We start from the raw sequence: 15,434 nt of genomic DNA, 5'->3' as shown, positions 1-15,434 counted from the left end.
GATCTCCACCCTTGTCAGCCTGTAGGGGGGATTTGCCTATGTTGACGCCCTCCAGAGGGGCACTGCCTTCACTGCTGACATCCAGAAAGTTTCTGCCTTCACCGGAAACCGCATGAGGTCTCATGCTCTACCCCTGTCAAGCACGTTCTTCCTGGACATTTGCCCCTGAATTTGTTCAGCCTAGGTGTCTGCATTTTGGGTCCAATTGCCTGTTTCCCTGTGTACACACTTGGCGTACACAACAGACAGTGATGAAAAAATGACAACAGGAAAGCTACAGAGAATAGTGCAGTAAAAGAGAAAATGGGAATCCCTCAAGGGAAATTGTAAAAGTTTTATCATAAAAACACTGCATAAAATTATTGTGTTGTGATTACTCCAGGGATTAAATCATTTACATTTATGTTTGCTGAGGTTATTTGAAATCTCTCTCTAAGAACAGTAAGCAATGCCATATGTTGTATATTAAATAATAATAACATATTTAGATTTTTTTATTGGTGACATTTTGATGTCAGCGGATGACATCATGTTTTGCCAGTGCCCAGGGTACCAGTCCCGCCAACTGTTTTCCTGGGCACATAAACACATTGATACAGTGCTGTCTGATAGAGATGTCACACAAACAATAACTATTATCCTGTGTGGCACCAACTGTTCTCATACATGCTAATAAAGTTCACTTTCACTCTGTCGCCGTTGTCTGAAGTTAAAAGAGAGTATCAAATGGTAAACATCTTGTGTTGAAAGTAGTTTAAGAAAAGTACCACACATACTGTACCACTGTTACTCAAGTGTAATTTTTTGTTTAGAATGTTGAGGACTGGAGAAAACAGGAGAAGCAACTGCAATTATTTAGTATTCTGGGAAATGCTACAAGGATGGAGGTATTTAAAGAATGAATAAGGAGATGTAGAAAAGCCAGGATGAGGGATTTGGAGAGTGGCAGGGGGAGAAAAACACACCAAGAGCATAGAGGGTAAAGAGATGGGAAGATGAAAGGCATCCTGGTGCCACAGTAATTTGTAGGAAATCATTTGAAAAGCAGCAGCGAGCAGCGTTTTCACAAGCCCACTATGAAATTCTGAACAGCAGTAATCGCCTTTAGACAAGCACATAGGAGAAGTGCATAGTGGGTGATTAGCTCAGCTGGCTGGACAGGGAGGTTTACGCCGGTGATGCCAAAAAGAAAAAGTTCATACCCATTTAGAGGATATTTTCTTGTACACTCACCATGACATTACTGCACATGTCCAACCATAACCCAGATGGCAACCTTAGATGAATTTCAAAGTTGAAGACAGCAGCTCTGATTGCCTCATCCTAACCAAAGCAAGCCTTGATCATAATCTTTTAGGTTTTGCCCAGGATCTCCTGTAAGTACAAATGATGTACTTTTACAAGAATAAGCACCCAATTTTCCCCTCAATCCATATTCTCCCTATTTATCCTACTTTACCTGCAGCAAGTAGTCTTTGTCAATGTAGAGTCTGGTTGGACACTGCTGTCACACTGGCAGCCTGCCACAAAGCTATTGCCAAAATGTATTTTTTTCACTTTTAAAACACAGAAAGTTAATGCCAAACATAGACTGTGTACAGCAAATGGACAAAGATTATGAGGTGCCCCTAGGGACATTATTCTGAATTACCATGCATATACAAGTACTTTTCCTCTCACATACACATATGAAACCAAACTCATTCACATACTATACTGAAAAGCTCACACACATACAAGTAAAATGCTTTTACACACACAACTGAAACACTCTCACACACACACAACTGAAAATATTACGTTCACACACACAACTGAAAAGCTCTCACACATACAAGTGAAATGCTCTCACACATACAACTGAAACATTCTCACACACAACTGAAACGCTCTCACATACACACAACTGAAACGCTCTCACATACACACAACTGAAACGCTCTCACACACACACAACTGAAACATTCTCACACACAACTGAAACGCTCTCACATACACACAACTGAAACGCTCTCACATACACACAACTGAAACGCTCTCACATACACACAACTGAAACGCTCTCACACACACACAACTGAAACATTCTCACACACAACTGAAACGCTCTCACATACACACAACTGAAACGCTCTCACATACACACAACTGAAACGCTCTCACACACACACAACTGAAACGCTCTCACACACACACAACTGAAACGCTCTCACATACATACAACTGAAAAGCTCTCACACACACAACTGAAACGCTCTCACACACTCAAGTGAAATGTATGTTGTATAAAAGCATTTCAGTATGTAGTTGTTGAGAGGATTTCAGTTGAACAGGAAGGCATTTCAGTTAAACAGGAAGGCATTTCAGTTGAACAGGAAGTTGTTTAAATAAAAGCACACATCTCACAATACATGCGAACAACTGTTGATCGTACAACAGCATTATGTCTATTGCTTCTGACAAGCATCGGCGCATAGTTTGATTTCTTCCAAAGTATATGCTCAATTTCATACTAATCAGATGGGTCGGCTTTAGCCCACTGCTAGTTATCAAATGCCAGCACACCAGCGCTGGGAGGTGCCATAGGGAGGCGCACTCTGACCAGACAGGCTCCTGGCAGAGCTAGAGGAGAAGGAGAAATTCTTTGAGACAAATGTGACATTCACTAAGAAGTTGCATTAAAAAGAATAATTATTTGTACACTGAATAGTTTTGAAGCTCTATAGATGGAGGTGTAATTTATTATGACTCTTGAGTAGGTCTTGTGGATATTACATGTTTATTGGCTTACTGTATAGTGTGTAGTGAGGCAAATGGGTGAAAAACATGAACTGATAGAAATCACATATTTGCTACAAGTGCATTCAATCAGCTGATTTTTGCTCTGTGTGGGCTACTTGCCTGAGAATACCTCAGAGTTTGCAACATTGCAATTAATGATACATCTAGTGGGGTTCATAATTTCTCAGTCAGCAGGTCATTCTTTGTTTAAGCACCAGTTTTGTTTGGATTTGTGCTCATTCTCTTGTCTTTAAACTAGACTTACTGTACATGAGAGCAGCAAAAAAGGCACTCTTCAAAACCTCCTCTGGCTCTAGTTGCTGAGTGTAAGGCTCCTATGTTATCTTCAAGTATAAGGTACAATGTTAAAAAAACTGCATAAATATTTCATCTTCTGACCTTTTCTGACCAAGTTCAGAAGACGAAACAGTATTTTCACTTTTCAACTTATACTAGACTGCTCTCCCTTAGCAAAAGCTTTAATATTCGATGTTTTATCTGTGTTGCATGATGAGCTGGTTCTTTCAATTGACAATCAGAATGTAAAATGAACATTTTCAGTCAGTAGTAAAGACAAAATAAGTCTAAAGTATAAATATATTTAGAATTTATTGCAATGGAAACCATAAACCATTTTTTTAATGGACATAAAACACAGACGTTTAAAACCACAGTGGACAATGAGGAGATCCAGTGCTGCTCTTCCTAGCAGGGAGTGGGAAAAGAAGTAGAGAAGGCCTTTTAATGCCTTAATAGGCCAAAAAGACCATTATGCAAGCAAAATAGCTCATGTTACCATATTTAACTTAACATTAGCTTACCATTGACTTATTAAAAGAAACACTATAATCAAGTGACTCATCTGAAAATCTGAATTCAGGTTTAATTGATTTGCTTCAAATAGTTTGTTAGACATTTAACAGTTAGAACTTAGTTTAAAGCTGATTCACGTTTAGACAATTGTGGTGTTGCAAACCACAATTACAGTAAATACTTAAAATCATTAAGGCATTTTAAATCTTATGTATAATGTCAATAACATATAAGTCATTATTTAAAGTTTTGGTGCATAGCTTTAATGTTAACTTACCTGAAGTGCAAGCTGGGATCATTGGCTGGGACCAACCATAGAATTTCACTTATATGTGTGCAAGGTTTTCATTTGTGTGTGTGGGGGAACGTTTCATTTGTGTATGTAAAAGCATTTCACTTGTATTTGTGTGAGTGTTTCAGTAGTCTATGTAAAAGCATTTCACTTGTATGTACGTGAGTGTTTCAGTTGTGTGTGTGAGAGCGTTTCAGTAGTTTATGTAAAAGCATTTCACTTGTATGTACGTGAGCGTTTCAGTTGTGTGTGTGAGAGCGTTTCAGTTGTGTGTGTGAGAGCATTTCACTTGTATGTGTGTGAGCTTTTCAGTATAATATGTGAATGAGTTTGGTTTTATATGCGTATGTGAGAGGAAAAGTACATGAATATGCATGGTAATTCTGAATAATGTCCCTAGGGGCACCTCATAAAGATAGTCAGACAGTACAAAAGCATGTTAGCTGTGTGCCAAACTGTGACAGATAACAATTTAAGGTAGAACTCCAGAACTTGCGGAACAACTTTTACGAAAAGGGCAACATTTAAGCATTTATAAGCAGTATATAAACATTTAATAAATGGTTTTCAACACACTATAAAGTAGTTTGTAAGCATTGTTAAGTAGTTGTAAAGCAGTGTAAGTGTTCATTAATTTGTCAAAAACTATTACTCTTCCTGTGGCCACCCATGAACAGAGGATGGTGTAAAGAAATGACAATATAGTAAAACAAAGTTGTAATAATATAAAATGTCTTCATAGGAGGAGATATAATTGTTGACAGGCAAAAAGTCCTTATATCTGCATATGTTCAACTATATTATCGACCAGTTCTAAACCATTTAAGTATGGTTTGGTCAAAGTATGGTCAAAGAACTACAGAGCAGGTATCAAATGACTTTTGACTGTCAATTGTGATTAAGCAAATTGCGTAATTTTTGTCATCTGCTTGTCACTTGCTACAAATAAAAAGACTTTAATGATGCTGATATCTAAAAGCAGCTCTGCCTCCCAACTTGATAACCTCGGCCTCCCCACTGAGGTGATGAAATTATTAAAGGACCTTTTCTCTGTTCCTGATGTTGGTGTGTGAGTGTGTAATAACAGCAAAGCACCTGATTCCATTACTTGATGAGGCTCACAACTCGAACATGACGCACAACAGTCACCTTTCTGGGTCTGAAAAGTTTTGGCTAATTGTAATCAGCAGAGAGAACTTTCCAAGCAGGCTTCTACCATTTACCTTAACAATGCTTGACTTTCAATACTCATACATCAACCTAAGTTAACATCTGAATTGTGCCCCTTTCCACTCAAGATCTTTTCAGATGTGTCCAGTTTTATTCAGTATTACTCACTCCGCTTTTTAGAAATTAGGGAAATTGCAGGGAAAACCATGTATCTCCAAATTCAGATTTAAAATAAAAAGCTGATACATGGTTTTCATTAGCTTGCCTTATGATTTTCTCTTTTGTATTTTATTTACAAGGTAAATAAAAGCCCAATGAGAAGAGTTTAACCCATGGAGATTCAAAATATCATAGGGCACGTGCGCTTATACATGTACATGAACTGCTACTAGCTTATTTTCCAATACTCATTCTTAAGAATGTAATTGAAAATCCTTGCCATAGAGAGGGAAATAAGAGGAAGGAACGGAAGAAGAAGTCAGTGAGGAAGGTGGGGGGATGTGAGAGTAGGAGCCAAGGGAGAGAGGGTATAGGGTGGGTGCCCCTGGTCGAAGCTGACCTACATGCACAGGGGCCATGGTGGCAGGGCAGCAAGACGCCGCTGGCACTCCAAGCCATGTGGGTCTCTGCCATCCCACTTCCTAAGTGTATGTGTGTGTGTGCGTGTATGCGTGTGTGTGTGTGTATTTGAGCGCCTGGATGAGAGAGCTTGTGTTTGTTTTACTCTACTGTCTTATAGTCACACCGGATGGGTGACCAGGCTATTCCACTCCGATGCATCTTGACAGATATTATTCTGGCTCACTTAAGAGGAAAAGAACAAGGTACAGTAGAGGCTGAAATAAAGAGAGAGTAGAAGGAAACAAACAATAGAGATAAGACAAAATCCTCAAAAAGAAAGAAAAAAAAAACATAATTACACTGTTTCTGTGCCCGTTCTACACACACTCTTACAAATCTTTCAATCTTTAATCTTCACTAAACCACAGAATTCACATCTTGCAATACAGTTTCCACCCATCTAAAGGGTCTCTTCCCTTCCTTTCCTCTTCCCCACTAATGATGATAAAATTATCTCTTTACTTAAAGGTATCTCGCTGCATTTAAATATTTCTGCTCTCTTGCTTGCTTGAGCATCCTCCCCCTTTTCTTCCGTTTTCCATACAAGCCTGTAATCCCATTTGAGGACTAATCCTTCTGATAGAACCATGGCCCAACGACCTTCTAACCACTACTGGGCCAAATTGGCAGTAGCTTGATGAAATTGTGAAAGGATGTTTTTTCTGTTACTCCCTCTCTCCACAAAACTGGCACAATGATGTTTTGACAAAGGACTGATTCAATGTTGTTCAGATAACTGGCTGACCTATCAGTGCCAAAAGACTAGAAACAAACCCGAGCTTCACGCAGGGAAATTAACAGCTGGCTAAGGGTCAGTTTTCTCACTTTAATCACTGTTGATTGTCTGACTATGATATGCACAGGAGCCCACCCTTGTCTCCTCTCCAGTAGAGATTGCTCAGCATGCTTTATTCTGAACCAATAAATTGGGCTTTACGTATCAGCATACGTGTCAAGTCTTGCATTTTACCTTAGAATCACATTTTAGTGCCTTTGCTGGCATCTGATGGCGGTGAAGTGAAACTCATGAATCATCACAACATGAAAGAAAACAGAGTGTTGTAATCCCAGGTCAGTCATAAAATGTCTGGGTCCTGCAGAATGCTTCAGTTACTGTACTCCTGACAGCATTGTCAGCAGAGGTGGTCACCCACCACATTGGCCTGCAGGAAGCGATACAAAAGTAATTGGAAGTTGTTTCAAGAGTTCCTCATCAGAACATAAAGTTTTGGATCATCCCTCTTGTTATTGCCATTACAGTTAAATGTGGGTTGATAAACACGTGCATTGCAAGAGCAATCAGTAAGAGATATGATGAAATCTGAAGACAGGTCAAGTTTTCAAGTTCGGTGGAGAAATACTAAATAAACTGCTCGTACCACAGCATCAAAAGGAGACACTTCAAAGTAACGGAACAGAAAGTACTACCCCGTCCACAAGTGCAAAAGCACACAAAATACATGCAAACCCACACGCACGCACGCGCACACACACACACACACACACACACACACACACACACACACACACGCAATGATGACGGAAGACAAAAACACACAGGCTGGCACAAGCACCTAAGATAGAAACAAGTAGATAAGTGTTCACAAACAGACACATTCACTCACTTATGCATTCTCACAAAATTACCACACGCACAAATACACAGAGTGACATTATAATGAAATATGCACACAGTGAGATCAACACACACACACACACACACACACACACACACACACAAGGGTGCAGCTCCCTGGGCTCCAGCAGGGAGCTGCCTTAACTGATTTATTAAGAGCTAAACGCGTCATTAGTGTAAGCGGCTAACCCTGAACATTGGGCTCATTAGAATATGCAAATGCTGTGGTATAGCCTGGCAGTCTGCTCGATTGCGAGCTAAGGCTTTCGTTGTTGTAGGCTCCAACTGCTTTTATGGCTGCTGTTCTTTAACATAACTCCCTGTCATGACTCTAGCTTTCATCAAAGCCCCCATCTGCACACTGTGTAGCTTAGGGCATGTTGGGTGTAACTGTAACTGCCTTATGTCATTGTTGCCACAGTTGTGGAGGAGGTGGGTACATCAATATGGATGTTTTTTCAGTGCTGAATGATTAGGTAAATTTCTTGGTATATTTCTTGGGAAGTATTATAATGCCAGAGAAGTGGGACTACTGTTAATGAAATCTGTACTGCTGGGAGGACGGTACATTTCTTTGGAGGTACATTGCTGCAGAGGCAGTGGAAAACTTTCTCCTCTAGGTTTGCACACAGCTGTGGATTTCATAGGCTTTATCAAGTTGAAGGTAATCCATGTCTTTGAAGGTAAGTCACAGACTTTAAACTTGATGGAAAAGAGTGCTTTAGACACTCCAAATATTCACCCATTTGTTATTTGCTCGGTTGCATTATCTTTCTATTTCTGAAGAAACATAGCAAGGCACAGGTTTTATTAAGCTGCTGCTTATGGTGCATTCAGACTAATGGTGACAAAGCAACATGCTACAGGTCCTTTTCAAAAGAAGCCAGTGACATACAAACTGACAGCTGACACTTGTAGCTGTGTAACGGCATGAGGAGGCATGATGGGTGTGATTACATAACAACAATGGGAAAGATGGAAAGAAACATTTATACGTGAAAAAACTGCTGTGTCCCACGATGTCTAAGCAACATTGCGGACTCTACTGCAAAAGGGGTCATTGAACTACCTGACACTAGTCTTATGGAGGAATACAAGTGCTCTTGAGTTAGAGTCCAGATGACAGTGAAGGACACCAGAGACAAAACCATAAGCAATGCTAGACCGCCCCTATCAACTGGGCAGAAACAGATCTAAACAACATCAGAACGGAGGAAATTGGTGATCGAGGAGGTGCGCTGGCAGGAGGAGACAGCAAGATGTACAAAGGCTGTCACCCCTTGCTAAACAGGGGCAATGGATGGGGTCAGAAGGTGTGGAGATTAAATATCAGCTGGAGAGATCGACGGGAAATGGAAGCAAGCAATGCTTGATCATCAGAGCTACATATGACGCGCTTCCATCACCAAAGAATCTTCATCAGTGGTTCAGCAAGATCCAACCTGTGTCCTTTGCCCAACTCCAGCAACTCTCAAAATCACGACAGGCTGTAAGACCAACCTCAAGGCCGCTATACCTGGCAGCACATTCTGGTCAACAGGGCAACCAACTCTTTGGCCACAAAAGGAACAAATCGCCTGAAGGCAACACCATTCGTCCAAGAAGGACAGAAATGGCCTAAAACACCTCTACATGGCCCATGACTGGAAAATGTTAATCTTTCCACCTGACATTGCTTCCACCAACCATAGGCTGGATTTGGTACTCTTGTCCCCTGGGATGCTGAGCCTTCGGAGATATAGTGGGCTTATAAATGAAACATTGAGGATGGAGGGTGCCCACTTGACAACATCCACCTGTCAACAATCTTCCACACCCAACAACAAGGCAAATCTCATGTAAGTGCTCACCACCTATTTGCACAAGGGATTGTTTAACATCATGTCCTGGGTTTTTAGATTCTTACAACTGTTTTTATCTGCACATATCCTAATGATATACTGCTCTGCCATGTGGTTATTGCTTTTTTGCCCAGTTTTAATCTGCAGACTGAGGCTTCAATAAAACCATGCCTTCACTTTCAACGATTGAAATTGAAAATACACAATACTGAATGGAATGTTGCTAGTTCCCTGGAAAACTCACAGAAGGGATAATTTAGACTGTCCAGATTTTGTGTAAATGAGCACTCAGTCTACATTTTCCACACTAGCCCCTCCCCATTACCCAAGGAAACTTAAAGAATCCAGTCCACACAAACATAAGCCCTTTAACACCTGGGTGCCATTCTTTATCTGAAGGACCATAATCAGGCTTTGTAGCTGTGAAGAAGCTTACAAATCCTGGTTGACTCAATGACAGTGTTCCCAAGAACTAGGGATAAGCCATCATATATGACATGTTACTCTTACACATCATCACACCCTTTCACCATTTCTTTTTATCCTCCTCATTCTTATTTTCCTTCCAGCTATTTCTCTCAGCAGCTCCTTTTTTCTGATGCTTAAAAACTGGCCTGTATGGTTGATGACTCCAAACCTCATCTGCAGGCGACAGACAGTCCAATCCAGGACAGATGGAACCTCTGTGTTCCTCTAAATCAACAGTGCCAGAGATTAGTGGAGGTGTTTGTACAGAGCGAGGAGCACATATTTTATTCCACATTTTCCAACAACAAACACACAACTCTGTGCCCACATAAAATAGATAAATCACATGAATCTCATTTTAATGGCAAATTTCTTATTTCTTTCTTATTTCTTATTCAGCTTCTGATTGAAGGGCTGATAACATCCACTGATGCCCTTTTCCCTCTTCTTATTTCATCATTGTACTTGCAGAATTCCCCTTCAACCTATTCTTATTCCTTTCCCCTCATTTCTCCTCAAAGTTTTTGATTTGGTTCAATAAGAGAACGACCTTTGGTGCCACTGCCTTTTATTGAGAACCAGTTATAGTAATTACGGACCACAATAGACTGAAATAAAAGTCCGGCATCATTATGCCAGTAATCCTTTTTCATTTTACCTGCTTCACTACATTTCTTATCATCCTTTGTCAAACAAACATGTGCCAGAAAACATTTACTGCCAAGAAATAAATTCTATTGTCCTCCATTCATTTTCTCTTTGCGCCTGTTTACCCTGTCTGATACAAGACCATCCTATTATATCATATAATATCTTCCTCAGGAAATTACTAGAAATTATCTGCCATGTTAAACATTAATTGAACAGGCGGACCTACTGTATTTAAACCTGCCATGAGCGAGTGCAATATGTTCACAGAATGAATTAATTTGCTTGCAGATATTTCCCGCACCAGTACCTAATAACATCAAATGCAAAAGTGATTCAACACAATAAGAATGCAGACTATATGACCTACTTCAACCCTGCAAATATTCATTATTCTTACCCTTTATGCAGAGTAAGGGAATTGGCTAGGGAAATCCCCCATGGGGCATCCCTGTTAAAAAAAGCAAACAGCCCAACACACTTATTCTCTGGAAACATGTTGTCATCATGATATTTGATTACCCATGTTGCATATGAACAACTAAAAGAATCTCTGTACTTCCAGTAGAGGGAAACCACACCATCCTCTTCTGAGGAATCTGTCTATATGTGTCTCTTTCTCTCTCTCCCTCTGTCCCTGCAAACCAAGAGCATTAATTGAGTCCTTTGAGGCCCCAAGTTGCCATGAGCTCTGTGTTGTGGTTGCCTAATTGGTTCTGTTATTCACAAGCAAACCACGGTGCAATTTATTGTGTTAGTGGCAGAGGCCTCTTAGTACTGTTTGTCTACATTCTTTCCAAGGGAGTAGATGGCAATATTTATACTGACTGCAATTTTGCATCTTACTCTGTGCATATAAAATGAAGTTGTGTGTCTTTGATTGGAACTGTGCCTTCTACAGCGCTCATAACTTTTTCTTCTTTGTTGTTATATAACCCTATCCTTCCTCTTTCTTTTACATCATTGTCATCTTTACCATCTCATCATCTATTTCTTCCTACTACACAGCCTTCCTGTCTTTTCTTCTTTTCAACTTTGATCCATTATCTTCCCTTTTAACTCTTCCTGCAAATAAAACTTAAATAATTATTTATCATATATGCAACCTCAAATCATGCTTTTTTATACATGTGAAAATCTGTCTATGGGGTAAGAAATGCTATGCTGTTTCTAATGCTCTTTCATATTGTTTGACAGGGTTCATCAAACAGGTGACAGGTAACTGACACCACGGTCAAGACCATGTCAACTCACAATTTTTAGCTTAAAACATATTAAATATCCCTTTTGGAGATTTTCCCCAGCATTCTCTGCCCGCATTTTGCATACTTGATATAGTCTATTTTAACTTTAGTTAGGGTCAAAAAAACATTTTGACTCGTGTTGTTGCCCCTTTGTCTTTCTTCAAGCCATGTTTTGACAAGACCCACTTAAGTGACTTGTTAGGATAGATGTTTTCTGAGGTGTGTGTGACAGTGTATGGAAGCTAATAGGAGCTGCATCCGCTCTCTTACAGAGCCCTCTGTCAGCTGGCCTCATATATAAGACTCAGGTGTTTGGAGAGCTACACTATTCTGCAAAAATGTCTAATTACTATACATGTATTTGCTAGAATTAAGTAATAATATCTTGACAAGTGAAGTGGCCAACCTTATGTCAAGCCTTATGTGGTCACTTGCTTCATTAAAGGCCTCTCAGCAGGTGGAAGGGTATTAAACTTAATGAAATTATTCCATCTCAGTGGCAGTTTTCAGTTGTTTTAACAGAAGTAGCAATTTAAGGGCTTAAAATTTTTTTAAAACACACATTAACAGTATTTTTTGCTGAAGGCTATAGTCTCCTGTTTGTCTTTCTCACCAGGAACTTACACATATTTTTCTCTGTTTGTCTCTGAACAGTTTCTTCTTGTTCCTCTTATTCTTTTCCACCTTGTGCTCCTTCAGTGACTTTATCTCCATTTTTCTGAGTGTCCCCTAAATCTTCCTCCATTCCTATCCTCTCTCCATTCTTTCTATTCTCTGGTCCCAATCCATTGCCTGCTGGGTCCGGCCTCTCGCTCGACCTTAGGGAGAGACCTAATGATGCAGAAATGCAGCAGTGCTCTGCAGGAGCTCCATGATGTGCTGTGAGAGCAGGAAGGAAGCACACACACTCATATGAAAACGTAAACGTAAGCACACACACAAACATGCACACTCAGGCACAGCTGCAAAGGCGCAATTGCAAATGTACTCCCAAATGCCCGCCTGCACGCATGTGTCAGGGCAAGTAGTGACAAGAACGTGGCCATTGTGCCACTCTGAGGGCATGGAAGAAGTAGTTATATGATAGGAGCATCAATAGCAGCCTGCAGGAGCTGACACAATGAGTTCAACGCCATTGGCTTAATATGACAGCCCTGCCAACACCTCACAGCCTCTGCATTGAAGACACACACACACATGCACGTATGCACATACCCACACAAGCATGGGTGAGTCAGACACCTCCCAGGGGCATCTCTCCACCTAGCTAAAGCTTGGCTCTGACAAACACAACACCTTATGGTTGGCTACTGGTGCCCAAGGAGAAACAGCAACACAGACACCATCCAAATTCGATCCCTGTGCTATCTCTAACATTACACAAAGCACAACAATGTCTTAATACATTTTGTATACAGTACAATATACCCACAATTAGGTAGGCTTTGACATAAGCCAATAAAGGTTCACACCTTGCATTGTTTGTGCTCATCACTGAGCTAAATGTGTGTGTAAGAGACAGAGTGTGTTTAAACACCAGTGTGTGTACAGTACAGGCTGATCTGCCCTCTGCTACATCAACAGCAGGCAGGAAATCCATAAGAGCTTAACAGTCAATTACTTCAACTGTCATTGGCCTGCCATTGCCTGTCTCCCCAAGGATAGCAACCAGTCACACCCAAGAATGATGCAGCACCACCAGTCAGCAAATGAGGTTCCCACTTGAGTCATGGAGGTGAGGTATGGCCACAGATATTTTCAGCTGATTGATGACTGCAATACTGCCATGAGTGTTCTTGGTCTGTTGACATGCATGTAAATTGTTTTAATTAACCTAGATTACAGGATCAAATTGGTCAATTACATAGCACAATGTCTCTGCTCACCTGAGGAGGAGCAGATTCTGTGCTCTGTGTGGAATGAATCCAGTTCTTTATTATCTCAGCAAAGGTGATAATATATTACAAAAAAGCAGATTTGAGGTTCACATACATGTCTTCTTCTGAAGTGCCGCTGAAAATGAAACTATCAAATAACTTCCAGCGTTTCTTTTTCAAGGTAGAGATTGGTGAATGGAGCTCCCGTTTTCCCTTTGTAAGTATGACACACACGCGCACACACACCTCAGCGGTGGCCTCTGAAGCACATGCACACACTTAGTTTTCATCCAATTTTAGCCCATTTTATCACCAATTCGATATATTCATACTATGCTCAGAAAACAAGCCCACTAGAGCTCTTTCACTGACGGCAGCCTTCTCTAGTCCAGTTAAAAGGGGGAAAGGATCCCAAGAAAGTGCCTATTTAAAAGAACACCAAAGCACAAGAAAAATGCTTTTTGGACAAACAGTGCCTCATTGTGTTACCATTTTAGCAGGAACATATTCGTTTTCAGAGTTGTACACCATTAAGAGTAACAGAATAACTGTGTAGTCTCGTACAGTGTGTCTTTGTTATCACTATCTTTCTGAGATATTTTCAATGCATCAAATCAGCAGACAGTCATTATCTGATGCAAAAAAATAAATGTCTATCTCACATTCAGTTTTCTCTGGCCTATTATTCTGTTTTAAACACACATATAACAATCAAATCATGGAAATTTCACTGGCACTTACAGTCATGCACATCATTATCTTTCTGTTTTGAGTCATGTGCCATGTAGATCCATCACAGTGAGAGCCTCATGCAAAATTCAGAGATAAAGGTAGTGTATGCATGAAAAATAGAGGTGATGGTGAGGTCAGCCAAGCGCTGGTGCAGGAATTTGTTTTATCAAGAATATTTATTTTGGCCATTTCTGCTCTATTTGATTAGTCACAGTAGAGACAGACAGCAAAGGCGCGGGGCAAGAGAGGGGATGACATGCAGCAAAGGGCTCTGGTAAGTTGAGCTCCCGTAGTGCCCCCCAGACACTTGTTTTCAAAATGTTGGGTCTTGTTTTTGTTGTTTTTCTGCTTAAATATATTATTTTAACATTTTACCCACCAATTTGATTGCAACTATTTTGGAATGCACTGATGTCTAGTAGCCACATTTACACAGTCCAATAGGACAAACAATACGAGCCACAAACAACCATGTTTCAGCAGTGATGCTGGTGAGTAAGATTTTATATCCAACAAGTGTAATGGACCAAACTATGAAAATACACTCAGGCTTTTAAAAATGCATGAATGAAATGAATCCTCTTGGTGGGACCAAGAGGTTAAAAGGACTGTGTTACTGTCTGGTTATCAACTACAGATGGGAGATCAGCAAATGAAATAATAGCTGAGCAAAGGTGAGTATACAGCAATTTGCACATCCATACAGTTGGGGGTATCCACAAGAGGTAGACTTTTAAAAAGAATGATCAAAAAACCCCAGCAGAAGAGGCAGATGATTTCCACTTTCACTGGATACTACATTGCCCAAAATGCTATTAAATAGCAACCCTGATGACATCAACAGTGTTGTAATTTTCAAACTTTGGAAAGCTCCATTTCCAAGCCAAAATAGATTATCTAACATGGTTTTACAGAGAAGAACTCCTCATGATGAGTAAACTAAACTTCATGTGAAAGACTGGTGACATGCCTCTTGAAATGTTCCAATATCCATAGATATATGGATACATAGAATATAGCATCAACTGACTGAACAGCAGAAACACGAGAGAGAGAGAGAGAGAGAGAGAGAGAGAGAGAGAGAGAGAGAGTAAACCAAAAAGCAGAGTAATAGCTTCTTTTCAGATGTCCTGGCCACATGGAGCTGGCAGTGTGAGAGAGAGATTATTATTATTGTCAGATGGTCAGATGATGATGGTTTTTGGGGCTCAGCTGGTTGAATTTGGCCATTGGGATCATCACCAGGTGTTGCCACGTCCTCCCTGGGCACAGACCCACCATTGGAGGGCACTGCAGTGTTGGTGCATTCCC

At 40.4% G+C, this 15,434-nt stretch overlaps 1 protein-coding gene across 1 annotated transcript in view; it reads right to left on the bottom strand.

Annotated features, from left to right (window-relative positions):
* gabbr2 (gamma-aminobutyric acid (GABA) B receptor, 2) overlaps positions 1-15,434 on the bottom strand; it is a 203,150-nt gene that overhangs the window by 24,599 nt on the left and 163,117 nt on the right. The window lies entirely within an intron of this gene.

This window comes from Micropterus salmoides, unplaced genomic scaffold, assembly GCF_014851395.1.
Source record: "Micropterus salmoides isolate LMB-PRFRI ecotype aquatic unplaced genomic scaffold, ASM1485139v1 Ms_hic_scaffold_17, whole genome shotgun sequence".
NCBI classification, from domain to species: Eukaryota; Metazoa; Chordata; class Actinopteri; order Centrarchiformes; family Centrarchidae; genus Micropterus; species Micropterus salmoides.
The sequence above is the reverse complement of the archived record's forward strand: the minus strand, read 5'-3'. Positions and strand labels throughout refer to the sequence as shown.